Raw genomic sequence first — 19,236 nt, 5'->3', positions numbered from 1 at the left:
TCTCCTGGTTCTGCTCACTTCACTCAGCATCAAACCATACAAGTCTTTCCAGGTTTTTCTGAAGTCAGCCTGCTCATCATTTCTTAGAGCACAATAGTATTCCATTACATTCATATACCACAACTTGCTCAGCCATTCCCCAACTGATGGACATCCTCTCAACTTCCAATTCTTTCCCACCACAAAAAGAGCTGCTACAGATATTTTTGTACATGTGGGTCCTTTTCCCATTTGTATGATCTCTTTGGGATTTACTTAATTTTTTCCCTCCCCAACCCCCACCCTAAAGAAGGCTATAATTAAGCATGGATATATATAGATATAGATGTAAGTATCTATATCTATACAGACACATATATACACAGATATCCATAAACATACACATATATAGACATATACACTCAGACATATGTTTGTAAGGCCATACCATGTTTATTTCCTCCTGTCATCTGTTTCTCTGAAGGTAGATAGCACCCTCCTTCATAAGTCCAACTCTTTCTATGTTTTTCTAAATCAACCAGCTCATCATTTCCTATACTACATAGCATTATTCCAACCCAATCACATCCTACCTGAGAGATTGTCTATGAAAGTTTCCCCCCCAATTTTCTGCATTCCTTCTGTTCTTGGCTACATATATTTTATTTATACAAGAAAATTTTAATTTAAAATAACTGAAATTATCATTTTTATACTTCACCAATGTTCTTGCCTTATAGTTTAAAGTCTGACACTGCTGAATCTACTCCCTTTACATCTTTTTTTGCTGACTTCTTTGAAGGTCCTGACCTTTTGTTTTTCCAAACAGACTATTTTTGCTAACTCAGTAAAACAAAATTTTTAGTAATTTAATTAGTGTGACATGAAATAAATAGATTAGTTAGGTAAAACTGTCATTTTTTAAATTATATTGGCTTTACCTACCCATGAACAATAAATATTACTTCAATTATTTGGATCTGAGTTTACTTGTATAAAAAGTGCTTTATGTTTATGTTCATATAGTCCCCGTGTCTATTTTGGCAGGCATACACTCAGATATTTTGTACTGTCTAGGTATTTTAAATGGTCAAAACAATATGAGTAATACTGCTGACGCAAAGTGATCTATTTTTCACTTTTGATTAAATCTATTTTAACTCTGTCTTTGATCATGATTATTATCCCTGCTTTTTTTACGTGCTAAATTCTACGCCTGCCTTTTATTTTATCTTTGTGCATAACTCATTTTTGTTTCCTGAAAGCTATCTCCAAATCAGTTGTTTTTCTGATGAGATGCTTCACTTACTCCTCTATTTTTTCATTCTTTTGATTCTGTTTTATGATTTCTTGGTGTCTAAGAAGGCCATTACTTCCCCTTACCCAATTCCAGTTTTCAAGGAATTATTTTATTCCTTAAGTTTTTGATTCTCTTTTTCCTGTTGGTTGACTTTCTTTTTATAACTTTCTTGATTTTCTCGGATTGCTCTTATTTTTTTTTCTAATTTTTCCTTGATCTCTCTTATTTGATTTTTAAAGTCCTTTTTAACTTCTTCCAAGAACTCGTTCTGTGCCTGGGACCATTTGACATTTCTCATTGAAAAAGGAGAGAGTGGCTTTTTTTAGCTCCATTATCTTCCTCTGACTATGAACCCAGATCTTCTCCATCCCCGTAGTAACTATTTATGGTTGGGTTCTTCCTCCTTCGCTTACTCATTTTTTAATTTATTTTTTGTTTTGTTTTGCTTTTAGCAGCAAGGGTCTACTCTCAGTAATCTCTACTTACACAGTATGACTCAGTGCTTATTCAATCAAGAGCCATGGCCCCTTACACATATCAAAAATCACAGCACAATCCTTCGGAAAACTACTCAAGGCTTAGAAGCAAAGCGCCCTTTCTCTCTCTGCCTCTCCATATATATGTATGTGTGTATGTATGTATGTATGTATGTGTGTATATATATATGTATGTATGTATGTATACACATATATAACTATATTACTGTTATACATCATTGTACAAGAAAGAACAGGCAAAATCAACCAACATACTGCTATAACTATAGGCAGCATTCTACACTCAGAGTCCCACACCTTGGCAAAGAAGTAACAGGGAGGCTGCAAAATCGTTGCTGTTTGTGTCATAAAAGGTTGCCTGACCATCCAGGTCAATCAAGCCAGTCTCTTCAGACTCTAACATCACAGTCCTCTACACATTTATGTTGTTCTTGTTCATTCATTTCAGTTGTGTCTGACTCTTGGTGACCCCATTTGGGGTTTTCTTGGCAGAGATACTAGAGTGGCTTGCCATTTCCTTCTCCAGCTCATTTTCCAGATGAGGACACTGAGGCAAACAGAGTGAAGTGACTTAGGCCAGTCTTCCTGACATATATGTGTATATGTATATACGTACGTATGTACACACACACACATACTTACAGGGGGGGTACAAATGGTACTCCAGAGCCAGCCCCTCACCAAAGAGAAGAAGCAAAGAAAACAGCTAGAGTAGCCCAAGTCCACAAAGAGGTGATCTCTGCTGGGAGAGGTGTCATTGTTGGGCCACTGAAAGATTAATTCACAAGACAGCTAAAAGAGGGACATACACTAACAGCTGGAAAAAATCTCAGACCTCATTAACACTGCAGAAAGTGACCAAGACAACACTGCAACTGTTGATGTATAACCTTCCTTTCCTCTCTCCACACAAACAGAAATGGATCATAGGAGAAGACAGGCTGGTCACAAGATAAAGGCGAGCAGCAACAGGAAGACAGTCCGGGGCCCCAAGGAAAAGATGGAAAGGTCTCTAGCACGCGAGGTGGACAACCCTGTGCCACGTGCTTTGTGGTTACTGTCTAATTTGATCTTCACAACAACCCTAGGAGGTAGGTGCTATTAGTAGCCTTATTTTATAGATGAGGAGACTGAGGCAGACAGCAGTTAAGTGACTTGCCCAGGGTCACACAGCTAGCTAGTATCTGAGGCCACATTTGAACTCAGGTGTTCCTGAGTCCAGACCTGGCTCCCGAAGTATCACTAGCACCTAGCATAACAGTTGTGAATTGACAAAATAAAAACAAGTCAGTAACCCAGGGTCATCTCCGTACCATGATGAGACACCCAAGCGGCAGGGTTTAAGAATTCAGTGGAGGAACTAGTTTACGTTAACCCTTACTCTCAAGACGCCGTGTGAAAAGCAATGTCAGCAAAGGAAACCGTATCTGAGGATGACATCAGAAAAGGGAGCCTTGTACCTGCCTGTCTGAACAGCAAAGTCACATGCTTACTGCCTTTAGGATGCCCTGTGACTGACCCGCCTCAACAGGTGTAAAACAGCTCTTTTGTTCTTTGAGAAGACCAGCTTGGCATTGACAGACAAGGCAAGTATCCTGTTCTGTATCCTCCACCCAAGCCATGAGTTCAAAGGTGTGAGACCAAGCTGTGGTGATGAACCCAGAAGTGCTCACACGATGGGCTATTCTAATTGTGCTCATTACACAAGTTGCTTTCCTAATAGCATATATCATCATCTGATAGAATGGAAACTCCTGGAGGGCAAGGCCTGTTTCTTTTTTTGTCTACATAACCCCAGTGCTCAGCACAGCTTCTGGTCCACATCACAAATTCACAGCTGTTGTTGTTCACTTGTGTCCAGCTCTTGGTGACCCCATTTGGGGTCTTCTTGGCAAAGACACTGGAGGGGTTTGCCATTTCCTTGTCCGGCTGATTTCACAGCTGAGGAAACTGAGGCGAACAGGGCAAAGTGACTTGCCCAGGGTCACACAGCTAGTAAGTGTCTGAGGCCAGACGTGAACTTCTTGACTAGTACTCTAGCCACTGTACCACCTAGCTGCCCATTCCAGTGACATGGTAGATGCTAAATAACTATATGTTACTTGACCAACATCCTTAAGCTCTGATATTCATTTTACATTATTAATCACACCATTTCCAGTAAGTAAACCACTGCTTCCTTCAGAGACCTCTGCTGTACACATCTATACTATTCTATTTTCATGAAGCAGTCAATTATTAGTATTTATTTTTTTAAAAAAATTAATTAATTACTAATTAATATTAAGCATCTGCTGTGTGCCAGGCACTGTGCTGAGTGCTACGGATACAAAGAAAGGCAAAAGTCAGTCCCTGCTCTCAAGGAGCTCACAGTCTAACGGAGGGGCTCACACTAAGAAAGTCAACATTAAAAATAACAGCTGCCATATTTATCATAAAGCCCTTCATATACACTATCTCCTCCGACTCTCACAACCACTCTGTAAAGGAGGCACCATGCGTTAATTCTCTATCCAACAAGTAAAGATAAAGGTGGCATATGTCTACCAAACAAAGAATGATGTATCAAGGAAAGAAACAATCCTAAACTTAGTTAGAATCCAGGAATAAAACCTATCCTATCCAACGACTGTGTTAAGGTCCTGAAGTCATTCACCCTTCACCTACCTCTGGGTTCTGGAGACCCCGAGCTCTTCCCAGCTACAGGTTCAGTGGTAGAAACGGCCCACTGACAGCCCTGAAGCACCCAAGCCAGAGACTGGGTCAAGAGGATTGACTCCTTCAGCCCAGGAACAAGAGACTGGATGAATACGCGGAGTGAGGTGGTTGCACAAGCGTGACCGTGATGCTCATTAAGTGACACAGTCCCTTGGACCTCTAATTAAATATGCTAAACAACTGAGAAGCCGAATCTTCCCAAACAGGATGACTACTCCTTTTTGAAGGGAATCAGGTTTTATATCTAGGCTAGAATCTCCTAATACTTCCATCTCCTCTCCCCTTGTTTTCCCCAACAGCATAATACTTTCTTCTGTGGAAAATGCCATACGAGTCATATTTGACCTCTATTGGCTAGATATTCATTTGTTGTTTCAACTCAGTGACCTGGGTCAGCAGGGTCATGAGTGACACATTCAGCCATGGTTTTGTTTCCTATAAAAGGAAGGGAGGAGGAGGAGGAGGGGGTAGGCCAACTATCTTTCTCAATAGGTCAAATCTGGAATAAAGCCAAGGTGTGGCAGCCGGACTTCTATAGTGCAGGGTAAAAATCACAAATCTGAGAGTAACTGTGTTGGGACAAGAAAGGGAAGTCCTGTGGCACTGCTGGGCCTGGTGCTCCCATCATTCCAGAGACTTAGGATCCTAACAAAGGTGTCCTTGGGATGAACACTTCCAATCTAAACACAAGAGCAGTATCGGGAGGAATTGAGCAGGTCACTTTTCAGGGCTCACACAACTAAGCATCCAAAACCTATTCCTCCAGGAGTTCTGGAATGTCTGTGGTTCCTCCCAGGTAGCCCAATTTCAGCTCAGATAAGTGAGTTACCTTCCAAACCCTAAATATTAAGACGTGGACCGGTAAAAACGAAAACAAACATAGTTGTAATAACAGTGAATACTAACAACATGCTGCCATGGTAGCCAAAAGTAGCACCTGGGTACCTGGGGGTAGAAAGCACAGGGACTAAGGTGCCATGGCTACTGAGTGCCTCACATATGTCCTGAAGATAGCATCGCGGAATTCTCTGGCCTAGAATTCCTCGAGAAGTTCTCTTATCATCTGATTGCTATAAATCAGGCTCTTCCTATCAACTTATCATGAGAAATGATGAGTATCAATGGCACTTGCATGAAAGGTCTCTGGATTGCTCAGAACATAATTTATATCCTCACGCAAATGACCTTTCATAGGGTTTCTAACCCCTCGCCTTCACCCCACCCCCACGCTCTCAACAATAATATGTAACCTATTATTTGTTATTGCCTTTTCTATCTTCTCTCCATTTGCCAGTGGATAAGTCCTGTCCAACTCTGGGAAACAGTTCAATTCAGTAATGAAAATCTAGCCAAATGAACTCAGGAACTATGCTTTTCTAATCCTAGCATTGACACTAACTCCTCATGTGATTAATCCCCAAGAACTTTAACTCGCCTCTCAGTGGCCAAATGGCTGGGACTTTCTCTCTCTTTCTTCTCCCTGCTGTTGTTATTGTGAAGCAAAATGGCTGAGGACAGATAGCAGAAGGAAAAGGAAGAAATGGCAAGGGGGCCCCTGCAACCCCCAGCAGGGTTTATTAAGCCCTTAGTAATCCAGATTTCACTGTTTGTGAGTACTGTGTCTATACATGTGCCTATAGGGATTATCTGCATGTCTACTTTCCCTCCTCTTTAGATCACGGTTTCTGGCATTCACAATCCATTAATCTAATGAGCTCTTTGAGGGCATTGCCTTTTTACCTCTTTTTGTATACCCAGAGCTTAGCCCAGTGCCTGCCACTTAATACATGTTTACAACTGAATGACTGCCTGGCAAAGATTACGTTTTCCTAGCTAGGTGGTGAAGGAGAAAAGAATGCTGGACCTGGAGTCAGGAAGACTCACCTCTCTGAGCTCAAATCTGGCCTCAAACACTTACTATCTGTGTGATTCCAGGCAAGTCACTTAACCCTGTTTGCCTCAGTTTCCTCCTCTGTAAAATGAGCTAGAAAAGGAAATGGCAAGCCACTTTTATCTCTGCCAAGAAAATCCCAAATGGGGTCACAAAGAGTTGGGCACAAATGAAAAACGACTGAACAACATTTTCTTTCATGTAAATCTTTATAAATTTAATACATGAAAATGGTGCCAGATAGTGGCAAAGACATAGGAGTGAGTGCCAAGAACCTTGGCTTCGAGGACTGATTGCCAGTAATCAGCTGTCTGATCCTGGGGACATCAATTACCTGGTCTGCCTCTCAGGTTCCTCTTCTATATAATGGGGGAGGGGAGGTCTTAGAGCAGATATTCTTCACCATTTTTTTGTATTATGGACCCAATCCCTCCCCTTTGGCAGTGTCTGGAGAAACCTATGGACCCCTTCTCAGAATGTTCTTGAATAAGATAAAACACATAGGATTAGCAAGGAAACCAAATATACTGATATATGGTTATGCAAATATCTTAAAACAAGTTCATGGAGCCCAGATTAATAACCCCGAGAGCAGATGATAACTCTTACATTTGAGGATCTACGACCTAGTACAACCTAATCAGGGCAGATAGGTGGTAGAGTGGATAATCAGAGAGATCTGAGTTCAAATCCCCAGCCTCAGATCCTTCCTAGATGTGTGACCCTGGGCAAGTCACTTCACCCTGTCTGCCTCAGTTTCCTCATCTGTAAAATGAGCTAGAGAAGGAAATGGCAAACCACTCCAGTATCTTTGCCAAGAAAATCCCAAATGGGGTGAAAAAGAGTTGGACTGCTCTTAACGTGGCTGCTTATCTTCACAGCCTGATTTGATTCTTTGATCTGATCAATGAAAAACAAGCCTTAAGAAAGAGTCCAGTGTTTGTGGGCATCTTACTATGTTTCTGACTGGCCAGATACATTTGATTCTGTTCTGCCAATACCCAGGGAGCTCCGGGGCATGAGGTAGCAGGGGCATTGGCCTCTACAACGTAAGGCCTATCCATGCCAGGAACAGAGCTCAACCCCTAAAGGAAGACTATACCTTCAGTCTGTCATCTGCAAAAATTCCTCAAGGAAATTTCCACTAGTTCAACACAGAGCACTGGAAAAATTCTAAGAAAAAAACAACTGACTCCATGACAGATGTTGAAGCACACATAAAGATGTTTCCTCATCTCTGGACCTTCTAGATCTAAGAGAAAAACAAAGACTGGACTCTCCTAGGAAATGCTATCTGACAGATCCTCACGCTTCTGCGAGTACCATGTTAAAAGAGAAAAAGGTCATAAACACCATGAAAGATAAACACTGAATATGACGAACTTTTCAAGCTAATTATGGTACCCAGCAACAGTGATAGCAAACAGCTGAGTCAAAAGAAACCAGTGCCCGAAGTTTGAAACTTTCTAAACTAGGAAGGTTCATAGCTACAGTCAATCTCTCTCTTAACCACTGACTTTTTCATTGCTTTAAATTACATGTACATGATGTCATCATGGCTTCTTTCGTTTGCTCGACTTAATTATTTATTTCCCATTGTGTCAGGCACGATTTTGCCACCTTAAAAGAGGCCTATTTTAAATAGGTCAACCTTCACAAAGGGCAACATGGTGGGATGACATGTCTTTGGCTGGAATCCTATCAAATGCTGGCTTGTAGAAACAAGAAGCTATTCCTGTGCCCCAAAGTATGGAAAAGGTCAACCTGAAAACATTCAGTAGGCAGTGTTATGGAGGGAGACAACCAAGTAGGGCTCAGATTTTTAGATTATTATCCTGATTCCAACAAGGGCTTACGGTGAGACGTTCGGAAACCTACTCAAGCAATTTGGCAGTCTGCTTCATTTCTAAAAACCACACAGCTTTAAGAACACATCTGTATACACAGGGCTAAAAGGCTCACATTTTTACCTACCATGACTAATTTTACTAGAACAGTAGACCTTATTAACTAAAAAATAAATGCGATATAAAATTTGCCACCAGGTAAAATAAGGTTAAGTGAATGAAAATGTCATAGCGTAACATAATGTATGATAAACATAAAAATAACATATTAATGCCAAGTGTTCAACATGAATGGCCAAAACAAAAAACAGGAACCATTCATTTTTAGGGCTGATTCACTGAATTAACATTTACCCAGCCTCTACCTGTGTATGGGCCCAGTCTACATATCTATATGCCAAGGACCAGCAAAATTCAGAATGACCAAATTAATTAAAAGATGGTGAATTATTTTTCAGTTGTGTCTGACTCTTTGTGACCCCATTTGGGGTTTTCTTGGCAAAGATACTGGAGTGGTTTGCCATTTCCTTCTCCAGCTCTTTTTACAGATGAGGATTCTGAGACAAACAGGGCTAAGTGACTTGCCCAGGGCCACACATCTACTAAGTGTCTGAGGCTGGATTTAAACTCAGGTCCTCCCGACTCCAGGCCCAGCACTCTATCCACTGTGCCACCTAGGTTCCTACATTGGGAAATGTAGGTAATTTAAAAGCAAAACTCATCAATACAAATTTATTTTAAAAAACAAAATAAAATGAGTTGGCAGGGTAGACTAGTGGATTCCCTAAAGACAAAATAACAACAAATAAAAACCACAGAGTGTCATGGAAATTAAACCTCAATTCCAGCATGCTGAAATTCCAAGAAACACATGAACAAACCCCTAAATAATGCTCAGGATTTTAACTTTTGTAGAAACTGATTAAACTAAATGTTGTGCTTGATGAAACACTTTTTTACGAGGGACCTGAGAAGCAAACTGCAATCTACTCTACCTACAATGCACACGTCACAGAATCAGAGAATGGGAGATTTCAAATTGGAAAAAAATCTCAGAGCTCATTCATTCCAATCTTCTTGTTTTACAGATGAGAATAGTGAAGCCTAGAGAAGTTCATTAACTTGCTCAAACTCACACCGGTTTGATAAGCAGCAGAGCCAGAATTTGAACCCAGATCTCTGACACCAAATGCACCGTTCTTTCTATTCTGTTGATGTGCTCAAACACTTGTGACCAGCACACTGGCTTACCTTTCATGATTTTAAATGGAAAACATAAAAAAAAAAAGAGAGAGAGAGAGAGAGATGTTAGTAATCTTTCAAAATTTAGGAGTCAAAGTTCTGACCTACGTTTTGTTGCGGGGGGATAGAAGAGACACTAAATATGTAAAAGACTCTAAACAGAGGGTAGGGGTAAGGAGGGAAGTGGGGAGAAGGATGTGGCTGAAGCCACTGGCCAGAGGCCCTGGATACCTCACAAGCCAACATGTCTAAGGTGTCAGCCTCTGCAACAAACAACGGAAATGTCCTAAATCCTACCACAGGAGCATCACTACTGGGCCCAGACACACATTTCATGACCCTCATACACATAAGCTTCTATTCATTGATTCACAGGTGGTACTCATTTCAAAGGTGGTACAGCGGACGGAATGCAGGGCCTGGGGTCAGGAAGACTCATCTTCTTGAGGTCAAATCCAGCCTCAGACACTTACTAGCTGTGTGACCCTGGGCAAGTCACTTTGCCCTGTTTGCCTCAGTTTCCTCATCTATAAAATGGGCTGGAGAAGGAAATGGCAAACCACTCCAGTATCTCTGCCAAGAAAACCCCAACTGGGGTCACAAAGAAAACTGAAAAACAACTGAACAACAATGACTAGTTTAAAAGGGTTTTCCTTAAATAAGGAAGTCACTTACAGCCATCTGAGCCCATCTATCTGGGGCTAAGAACAAAACAACTCTTGCCTTTGTGAAAACCGGCTCAACTGTCTCTCTCTGTCTCTTTCCATATCACCAACACAAAGTTCTCAAGGCTGACCGCCTTTCAAGTGTCACAGACTGGACTTTCTTTGACTTCCTCCCTCGAAGTCACCACCTAGACCTGTAGACGTGAGCATCCCAATCACCGAGGCCTGCAAGCTCGGCATCACCCCCAGCTCCTCACTCACATCACCCCACATTCAATCCGCTGCCAAATCTCGCCATTTCCCCCCATCTCTTGTCCCTTTTCGGCACTCACACAACCACCACCTAACCTCTGACCTATATAATACTCTGGATCATTCCTCTCATTCATCCACCCTCCACCAGGCTGCCAAATTGATTTTCCTACAGCCTAGATCAGACCGTGTCACCCTACTGCTCAATGAGCTCCTGTGGCTCCCTATTACCTCTGGGAACAAACAAGAAGCCCATATGAACCTCTTCCAAACCTGGCCCCTTCCTCCCTTTCCAGTCTTCTCATACCTTACTCCCCTCCATGCACACTATGGCCCAACTACATGGGCCAACTTGCTCTTCCTCAAACGTGAGGACCCCATCTCCCATCTCATGTCTACAAATGGCTGTCCGCCACGCCTGGAATGCTCTGTCCTCCTCATCTGCACCTCAAGTTTCAGGTTCTGCAGGAGCAGCTTTGTTTCTAGTGATTCTGCTTAGGGCCTTCTCTTTTCTGGTCAACCTTGTGTCTTCTGCTTATAGCTTTTATCTATCTAGTTATTTACATGTGGTTACCCCATTAGAGTATAAGCTCCCTGGGGACAGGGACTGTTTTTGTCTCTCTTTGTATGCTGGATTTGGCCTAGTGCCTGGAAGTGGTAACCCTTAATAAATGCTTGTTGACCTGGTTTTGAATGACCTTTTCGGGGCTCATTCCATTCTGTGTTAAAAGAACAGGACACGATGTATATCTTGGACCCGAGCTAATAAGTTGTTTATATAAAATTGTCTCCACTGAGGAACTTGTAGTCTCTCAAAGAGGATTTTTAAACATAATTAACCCTGGAAAGAAAAAGAATGAAAACAAACATAATTTATCCCTTAAGTGCTATCAGCCGTCCCTGAGAACAGAAGCCATTAGTTAAAGAAACCAGCCATCAGGTTGGGAGCAGCTATCAAACACTGTCCAATCTCTTAGTCTTCAGATAACAGTTAGAGTTAGCTGGTTAGGAAACAGAGTGAATACAAGTAAATAACCCTTTCCAGCCTGGAACCTTAACAGTAAAGTTGGCGCTGGCCATTTGTTTCTCTTTGTGCTTTTCCAGACCAAGGTCAGGGCTAAAAAAAGCCAGCTTCTCTTAACCTTTCCTTTAGATTACTAACTTCTTAATCATCAGTAGTATCTTCTGACCCTCCAAAATACCAGTCAGTAGGCAGCCGCAGGTCCCACCTAAACACCAACCTCCCAGTGACACTTCCGATGAGAAGAGCCACTTGTTCTCACTAGCCCAAGATATACGACATTTGGGAAGGTGTGCTAAACCCCAGCTCGTCCTAAATTTGATTATAAAAATCCATGCACGTTTATTTTTGGATTTGGATCAGCTAGGGAGGGAGCCTTGGAGGGCATCTGATCTGCCTTCATTACTTTGGAAGAGACCAGAGAGTTAAAATAACCCAATGCTCAAACTTGAGGGACAGGAATCACCAGAAACAAAGCCCCGAGTCAGTCACAGGAGCCAGGATCAAGGAGGCTTTGGACCCAAAGCCCTAATTCTTCCCAGGAAGTCTGAGGAACCTCATGTCTCTTCCCTACTGGTGTCTTTCTGCTGGGATCACCTCCAGTTTAGACTGCATATTTTTCCGAATACACACAGTTGCTTGCATACAGTGTAGGGCAGGAGTGGGGAACCTGTGGCCTAGAGGGCCTGCTCTAGCCCCATTAGACTGTAAGCTCCATAAAGCCAGTGTCTCGTTTCTTTCTTTTTTATCACCAGCACTTAGTCCATACCTCGTACACAGTAACTATTTGACAAATACATGATGATGGTGGTGGTGGTGATGATAATGCTGGCAGCAAAGACTGTGGTACATTCTGGGAAGAGCAAATTGTGAATCTGTCATGGCTGTCAGTATATTATCAATTTTCCTTGGCACTAACATTCCTTCCTGTGATCAACACTGAAGCGCTCTGTAAACATTAAAAGATCTATATAATATCTTAATAATACGAAGAAGTATCACCAAACTAAAAGCATTAGGCATTTAGGTCCTCCAAATTCATCCCCATTATGAGTAAAACAGTGAAAAATAATGGGCCCAAGATGCTGTCAACCTCCGGGGCATAAAGGGCTACAGAAATGTTAACACTGAAGAAGAAAACCACCCTGGTTATCTCGAGAAAGAAAATTAAACTTGGAAAGTATGACTAGCACTGCGAAGTGAGTCCCCACGAGACGCTCACAAGCAAAGGACACCAAAGACTGTCTTTGTAGCATCAGCTCCGAAAACAGGACAGAAGAAATATGGAACCCAAGGCTAGCTCCCCTGACACGCTGCAATCAGGCAGAGCGTAACATAAATAAAATGGTGAGCAGGATTAAACAGATGGTGCAGGAGTTTAGTATGATGTACAAGGGGCTTGCAGTGGGCAGATGAGTAGTTCACAAGACCAGATTAACCAATGCTAATCCCATCCCCCAATAAACCACTGACCCCATTTCTTTCTTCAAAGGAGGAAGTGTCTTTAGACGTCAAGGCAAAGAGAAGACAGGTGTGGCTTTTGCTTAGGGCAGTTTCAGTAAGTATTAAAAGTCTTTTTTCTATTTTTTTTTTTTGCCAGCTGGGGCAGCCACAGAAGATGGGATGAATGTTGATGGATATTTATGCTCCAAGTCAGAGAAATGCAGGTGACCTGCTAATCATATGTTTTTCTGGTTACAAATCTGGAGCAAATCATTGGGATCCAAATATACAGACTATTCTCATTTGGCCCAGAACTGTTTTACTAACTAAACTAGTCAGCCTAACATGGATCTGCCCAAGGCATTATAAAGGTCCAGGGCAGGGTAGTACAGTGGAAAGAGCACTGCCTCCGTCATGTATATTCAAATCCCACCCCCGATGACTACGACCTGTGTGACTTGGGTACATCACTTAAACTCCTCAAGCTTCAGTTTCCTCATTTGTAACATGAGGCAGCTGAACTAATTTAGGCCTTAGGTCCCTTTGGGCACTAGACCTAGGAACCTAAAACTTCACCGCAAATCAACATTAATTCTTGAAGCAGCTATTGTTACCACTCTATTGTTATTAGCAATATTTCCATGTTATTATCAATGTTCCCAAATTACTATCAATGGTCCCTATCCCTATTAATATTACACAGATAATGTTATGCATGGGGCAGCTGGGTAGCGCAGGGGATAGAGCCCCAAGCCTGGAGTCAGGAAGACCCAAGTTCAATTCTGGCCTCAGACACTTACTAGCTGCGTGATCCTGGGTACTTCATCTTGTTTGCCTCAGTTGCCTCATCTGTAAAATGAACTGGAGAAGGAAATAGCAAACCACTCCAGTATCTCTGCCAAGAAACCTCAAATGGGGTCATGACGAGTTGGACACAACTAAACTGAAATATTATGTGTAATCTACATTAAAATAGCACTTCATAATCACTATTTTACAGAGACCCAGAGACGGTAAACAATTTATCCAAGGGGTTATGATCAACACTGGCCCCAGTGCTCCTGATGTCCAGAGACGGACTAATGTTCCTTCCACTAAACCACTCTGATTTCCTATTTTGGTTATCCTTTATTTTTAAAAAGGACACTTCGCCGGACAAGTAAGCAGCTATAACACTACTGGAAATGCTGTTCACAAATTTAAAACCCTGCCTGGCCTGTGCATCTGGGGCCTTCCAGCAAGCAGCATGGGTGTGGCAGAGGAAATGGAGAAGATCCACCCAGCAGAGATCTCGAAAAGCAAATTATGAAAGATTTCCTACAAGTTGCCTACATGATGGCTTATCACATGACAGTCCCAGGAAGCCCAGTACAAGGCAAAGAGTCAAGACAAGTAAAAGTGTTATCTTAGCCTCACTGGTTGGTGTCACCAATTATACAGCGTAATGATTATGTGCTACTGATTAAGCCTGCTTCAAGGAACCATTTTGCATACACAGCAGTACTATAAAACTAAAGTTAGAGCACACTGGCCTCTCGTTTTGCATCACCTTGAACCAAGAATAAAATTGTCCACAAAGAATAAATTTATGCTTAGCCACAGGTAAAAAAAAAAGTCCACCAGAATTTTTGTTGCAATTAATTACACAGCAAATCCTAACTCACTTTGAGCAAGTTGTTTCCATCTCTGAAAATCAGATGGTTGGTCTAAGTGACTTCTAAAGTCCCTTTCGGCTCTAACCTACGAGCCTATAAATTTTATCATGCTTCCCCAAAGTAGAAGGAAATCTAAGCCTCAGGTGTTTGAGCACATGTGACCCTCAGAGACAAGAACGGTGCTTGGTAGTGGTCTTGCCTAGTATTTGACCCTACACGAGACATTTAATTTCTTTGCCTCAGTTTCCCCTTCTTTACAGAAGAAACAAAAATTTAAACGAAAAAGAAGGGCTGGACTCGAGCTCCCTCGTCTCTCTAAACTACGATCCTCTGACTCCCCAAATCAAAGGCAGATTGGGTGGACTTGGCTGGTGTTCCCATAAAGTATACCTTAAAATCCACCCCGGCGTTTGCTAACGCGATCCAGGCGTCCAAAAAGAGGACGAGATAAGACACCCCCACCCCAGTTGCGGTAAAAGACCGTCGGTCTCCTGATCAGAAAAGTCGCTGGAGTGAAATGCCCAGCCCTCGCACAGCTGCAAAGTGCTAGGCAGAGCGGTGCGAGCCAAGTGGAGGCAGGCGGGGGAAGGGTCGGGACGCGCGCCCTTGCCCTTGTCCCTGGCTACTCTGGCTGGCTGTCGGGTCCAGCCTGGGGAGGTGAGGGTGCGGAGACGGGTAGCGTGGAGAGAAAAAGTCGTTTTCTCCCAAGCTCAGGCTGCTGCACCGTGCTCCCGCTCCCAGGAGGGGAAGAAGGGAGGCAGGCAGCCTCGAGCGAGCGGAGACTAGCGTGGGGAAGCAGGGAGGAGGGCAGCCTCGGGCGAGCGGAGACTAGCGTGGGGAAGAAGGGAGGGGGGCAGCTCCGAGCTGCGGCTGCCGGGGCGGGGGCGGAGGACGCGGCCGCCAGCAACAAGTGACGGGGAAACCGACTCGGAACTGGAGTCTCTGCCTCGGCGGAGGCAAGCCTGTCGCGGGAACCTCTGCTAAAGAGGCCGGGGCCCGGGCCTGGCCGCCCGGCGTCACTTACGGGAGTTCACGTCCCCAGTCACCCCTGCTCAGAAACTTTGTGTCCACCGGCTGAACAAGTACTGGACCTCGACGCAGGCAGCCATGACACGGATGGGCCGGCAGGGGGCTCGGGACTACAACTCCCAGCGTCCCTCGCGCGGGGACGGCCGCTCCCAGCATTCCCGCAGCGGCCTGCAACTCCGCCCCCTCCCCCCACGCTCCTCCTCCTGCTCCTCCTGCGTGATGCCCCCAGTGCTCAGGCGTCCTTGCCGCAGCTGTGTGGGTTCCTCAGTTTCCTCCTCTGTACAATGGGCGGCTGGGACTAGCTGCCTTCCGTGTCTAAATCTACTGCTTGCTGTTGCTGCAGCTTGTCCCTCGTTCTCTAGTAGCACATGTTTACAAGAGGCTGGATATTGTAATGGATAGAGAACCCGCCTCATATTCAGAAAGATGTGAGTTCAAATCCTGAATCTGACCTAAGGCTGGCAGCGGGAGCCTGAGCCCTCCAGGCTGAGAATACAGGGGGTCTCCATAGTCTTAGTGAAGCTTTAAGCTATTAAAAGAAAGAGAAGGTGATGACCTGCATTTGCAGAGGGAGTTTCCTGACATGGGAGTTCTCTGTACCTCCTTGCACTCACTTTTTTTTTTTAGTGAGGCAATTGGGGTTAAGTGACTTGCCCAGGGTCACACAGCTAGTAAGTGTTAAGTGTGTGAGGCTGGATTTGAACTCAGGTCGTCCTGATTCCAAGGCCAGAGCTCTCTTCACTGCGCCACCTAACTGTGCTTTGCATTCACTTTTGAGATTTGTAAAAACGCTTCCCTTACATTGCCTCATTGGATTCTTGCAACCATCTTTTGCCCTGTGTTAGGCACCCAACAAAGAGATGCACCTGCCCTCAGGGAGCTTACATGCTGTTGGGAGGGGGGAGGAAATTGGGAGCAGCAGGAACACAGAAAATGAAATACAAAAGGATGATTTCTCTTGCATGATTGCTCTATTGCTCGCCTTCTCAATAGGTGAGGAAGGGGCTGCAGGAAGGGAGGGAATTTGAAACTCAAAATTCTTTGTGAAAAATGAATGATCAAAATAAATAATACAAGATTTTCAAGTATGCAAAGTAATCTGATGGTGGAGTGGAAAGATCCAAAATAAAGGGCAGTTAATTTATCAAAAGAAGTTTCTGGAGGGCACACTTCTCTTAAGATAAGGATCAGATGGGGTTATGGGCAGGTAGGAAGGAGCAGGAAGCGGTCCCCTGGTTTCTGTGTCTTAGGATGTGAGGGCGACTAGGAGGAAGCATAGAAATCGTGGGGTTCACCCTCAACTTGCCCAACGTCACGTAAGCAGTGACAGGAATATTGTTCATATCTAAAGTAATACTAACTTCTCTGTCAAAAGGCTGTACTGCCAGTAGGAAAGCCCCTCCCTCCGAACAATCCTAATAATGCCAGAATTCTAGGAATGGCTAGGAATATCCAAGAGCATGGAGGCCTTTACTTTCAACTAGGTTGAGCTGAACCCAACCCTGGGACCCGACCCTGTACGCAGTGCCAGCTGGAGCCAAATCAGCACCAAAGCAGCTTCAAATGTCCTTCCGTCCTTCGTTGGGATTTATGGAGAGTTAGATCATGATGAGTTAAAAAAATATATAGAATAAAGAGGATTACCTTGCCACAATTGCTGAGGGCAGCTGGAGTCTCATAACCAGGCCTCGGTCAGACATCCACCTATTCAGACACGGGTGACCCCAGGACAGCCTGGAGTCAGGAAGACTCATCTCCCTAAGTTCAAACCTGGCCTCAGACACTTACTAGCTGTGTGACCCTGGGCAAGTCACTGAACCCTGTTTGCCTCACTTTTCCTCTTCTGGAGAAGGAGATGGCAAACCACTCCAGTATCTTTGCCTAAGAAAAGCCTAAATAGGGTCACAAAAGAGCTGGACTCTTGAAAGATGACTCAACAAGATAGCAGAGAAAAGCCCAGGAAAATAAGGCAGCTGTCCTGTCCTCTCACCCTGCTATCCATCTCCAGAGAGAGAAATGATGAACTCTGCATGCAGATAGAAGCATTTTCTTTTACTTTCTTAATTCTTCTTGCATGTGTGTGTGTGTGTGTGTGTGTGTGTGATTTTGCAACATGGAAATATGTTTACATGACTTCACATGCATAATTGATATTATATTGCTTGCCTTCTCAATAGATGAGAGAGGGGAGGGCAGCAGGAGAGAATCTGAACCTCAAAATTTTAAAAGAGAAATGCTAAAAAATTTTTAGATGTAATTTGGAAATATTTAACAAAATAAAAAATATGATACAAAAAACCCACCAGTCTCCCACAAAACAACATATTAGGGAAGGATTAATCACAAGATCTCAGAGTGGATTGGATTCCTAGGCCTTCTGGTCTAACCTGCAGCTAAAGAAGAATCCGCTTTCTAACTTATAGTGACAAGGGGTCAGCAGCCTTTGGTTGTAGATCTCTAGTCAGAAAAGCCTTCCACCTCTCAAGGCTGCCCATTTCCCTTTTGGAGAGCTGGGAAGTTGGTTTTGGTTTGGAGGGTGGGAAGTGGCTTCTCCTCTGATGCCGAGCCTAAATCTGTCTCTGTAACTTTCACCTAATACTTCTGGTTCTGCTCCCTGAGGCAAGCAAAACACTCAAATAAAACTAATCTTTCTTCTACAAGAAACCTCTTAAAATACTTGAAGACAATACTCATGTCTTCCAGTTTTCTCTGTCTTCTCTTCTTCAAGACTCGTGTCCCTAGTGCCTTCAGCAGTTCATACGGCATGAACTTGAGGCCATCCACTATCCTGGTCACTTTTCTCTGGCCACTTCCCAGTTTGTCAATGTCCTTCCTAAAAGGACCACCTAAAATGGCAGTGGCCTAAAATGAAAGCAATGCTCCAGATCTATAGTCTGACCACAACAGGGTAGAACAGGCCCATTACCTCTTCATTCCTAGAGGCCAAGCCTGGCATTACATAGCCTAAGATGCATTCGATTCCTTATTATACACCACTGTTGGATCATATTGAGCGTTCCCTGTAATCCATGAAGACCCTCAGATCTCATTCAAATAAAGTGCTGACCAGCCTCCATCATGTATTTAGGAGGTTGATTTTTTGAACCTAAGGATAATACTCTACATTTATTCCTATGACATTTCATTCTTTTAGATGAAATTCAATTCAACGTTCTAGCCTATTGAGATAAATCCTTTTGAATGATAGAAATCATCATGTATTTAAATGGAGTAAGAGGAACTATATTTGAATGTATATGTATATATATATGTATATGTATACACACACACACACACACACACACACACACACACACAAATATATACAGGGCCTCCAAGGAAGAATTTTCAATTATTCAAAGAAAAATTCCGTTTGGCCCTAGATGGAAGAATCACTTAGTAGAATGGGTGAGAGTTTCAATGAAACCAATTTAAATATGATATAAGGAAGCCTTCCTAAAAAATTAAAACTATAGTTGTCTCTCAGAAATTCTATAATTCCCTTCTTTGGTAGAATCACTTAAATCCAATTCACTTTCATGTCACAGCATCAGCTCCCTGAGGTCATGGTCCTCTTTGAGAACGAAGGACAAACAACAATAATGATATCAGTAAGTGTATGGTAGGTAGTGGAGGGAGAGGAGAGGCAAGTTTTGAGAGGTCAAATAGGGGAAATGTGTTATGGCCTGAATCTAGT

General features: G+C 43.2%; 1 protein-coding gene across 4 annotated transcripts in view; it reads right to left on the bottom strand.

The window, feature by feature from the left end:
* FYCO1 (FYVE and coiled-coil domain autophagy adaptor 1) overlaps positions 1–15,652 on the bottom strand; it is a 110,897-nt gene extending 95,245 nt beyond the window's left edge. For 2 of the 4 annotated variants that reach the window (XM_078151646.1, XM_020987320.2), the window contains exon 1: positions 15,535–15,652. The gene's annotated coding sequence lies outside the window, so the exon portion shown is untranslated. The remainder of the gene's footprint in view (positions 1–15,534) is intronic. The other 2 variants (XM_020987317.1, XM_020987319.2) reach the window with 1 other exon arrangement.
* Positions 15,653–19,236: the final 3,584 nt, after the last annotated feature.

This window comes from Phascolarctos cinereus, unplaced genomic scaffold (genome assembly GCF_003287225.1).
Source record: "Phascolarctos cinereus isolate Bilbo 61053 unplaced genomic scaffold, phaCin_HiC Scaffold_1;HRSCAF=81, whole genome shotgun sequence".
Lineage (NCBI taxonomy): Eukaryota > Metazoa > Chordata > Mammalia > Diprotodontia > Phascolarctidae > Phascolarctos > Phascolarctos cinereus.
This window is presented reverse-complemented; position numbering and strand designations above follow the sequence as displayed.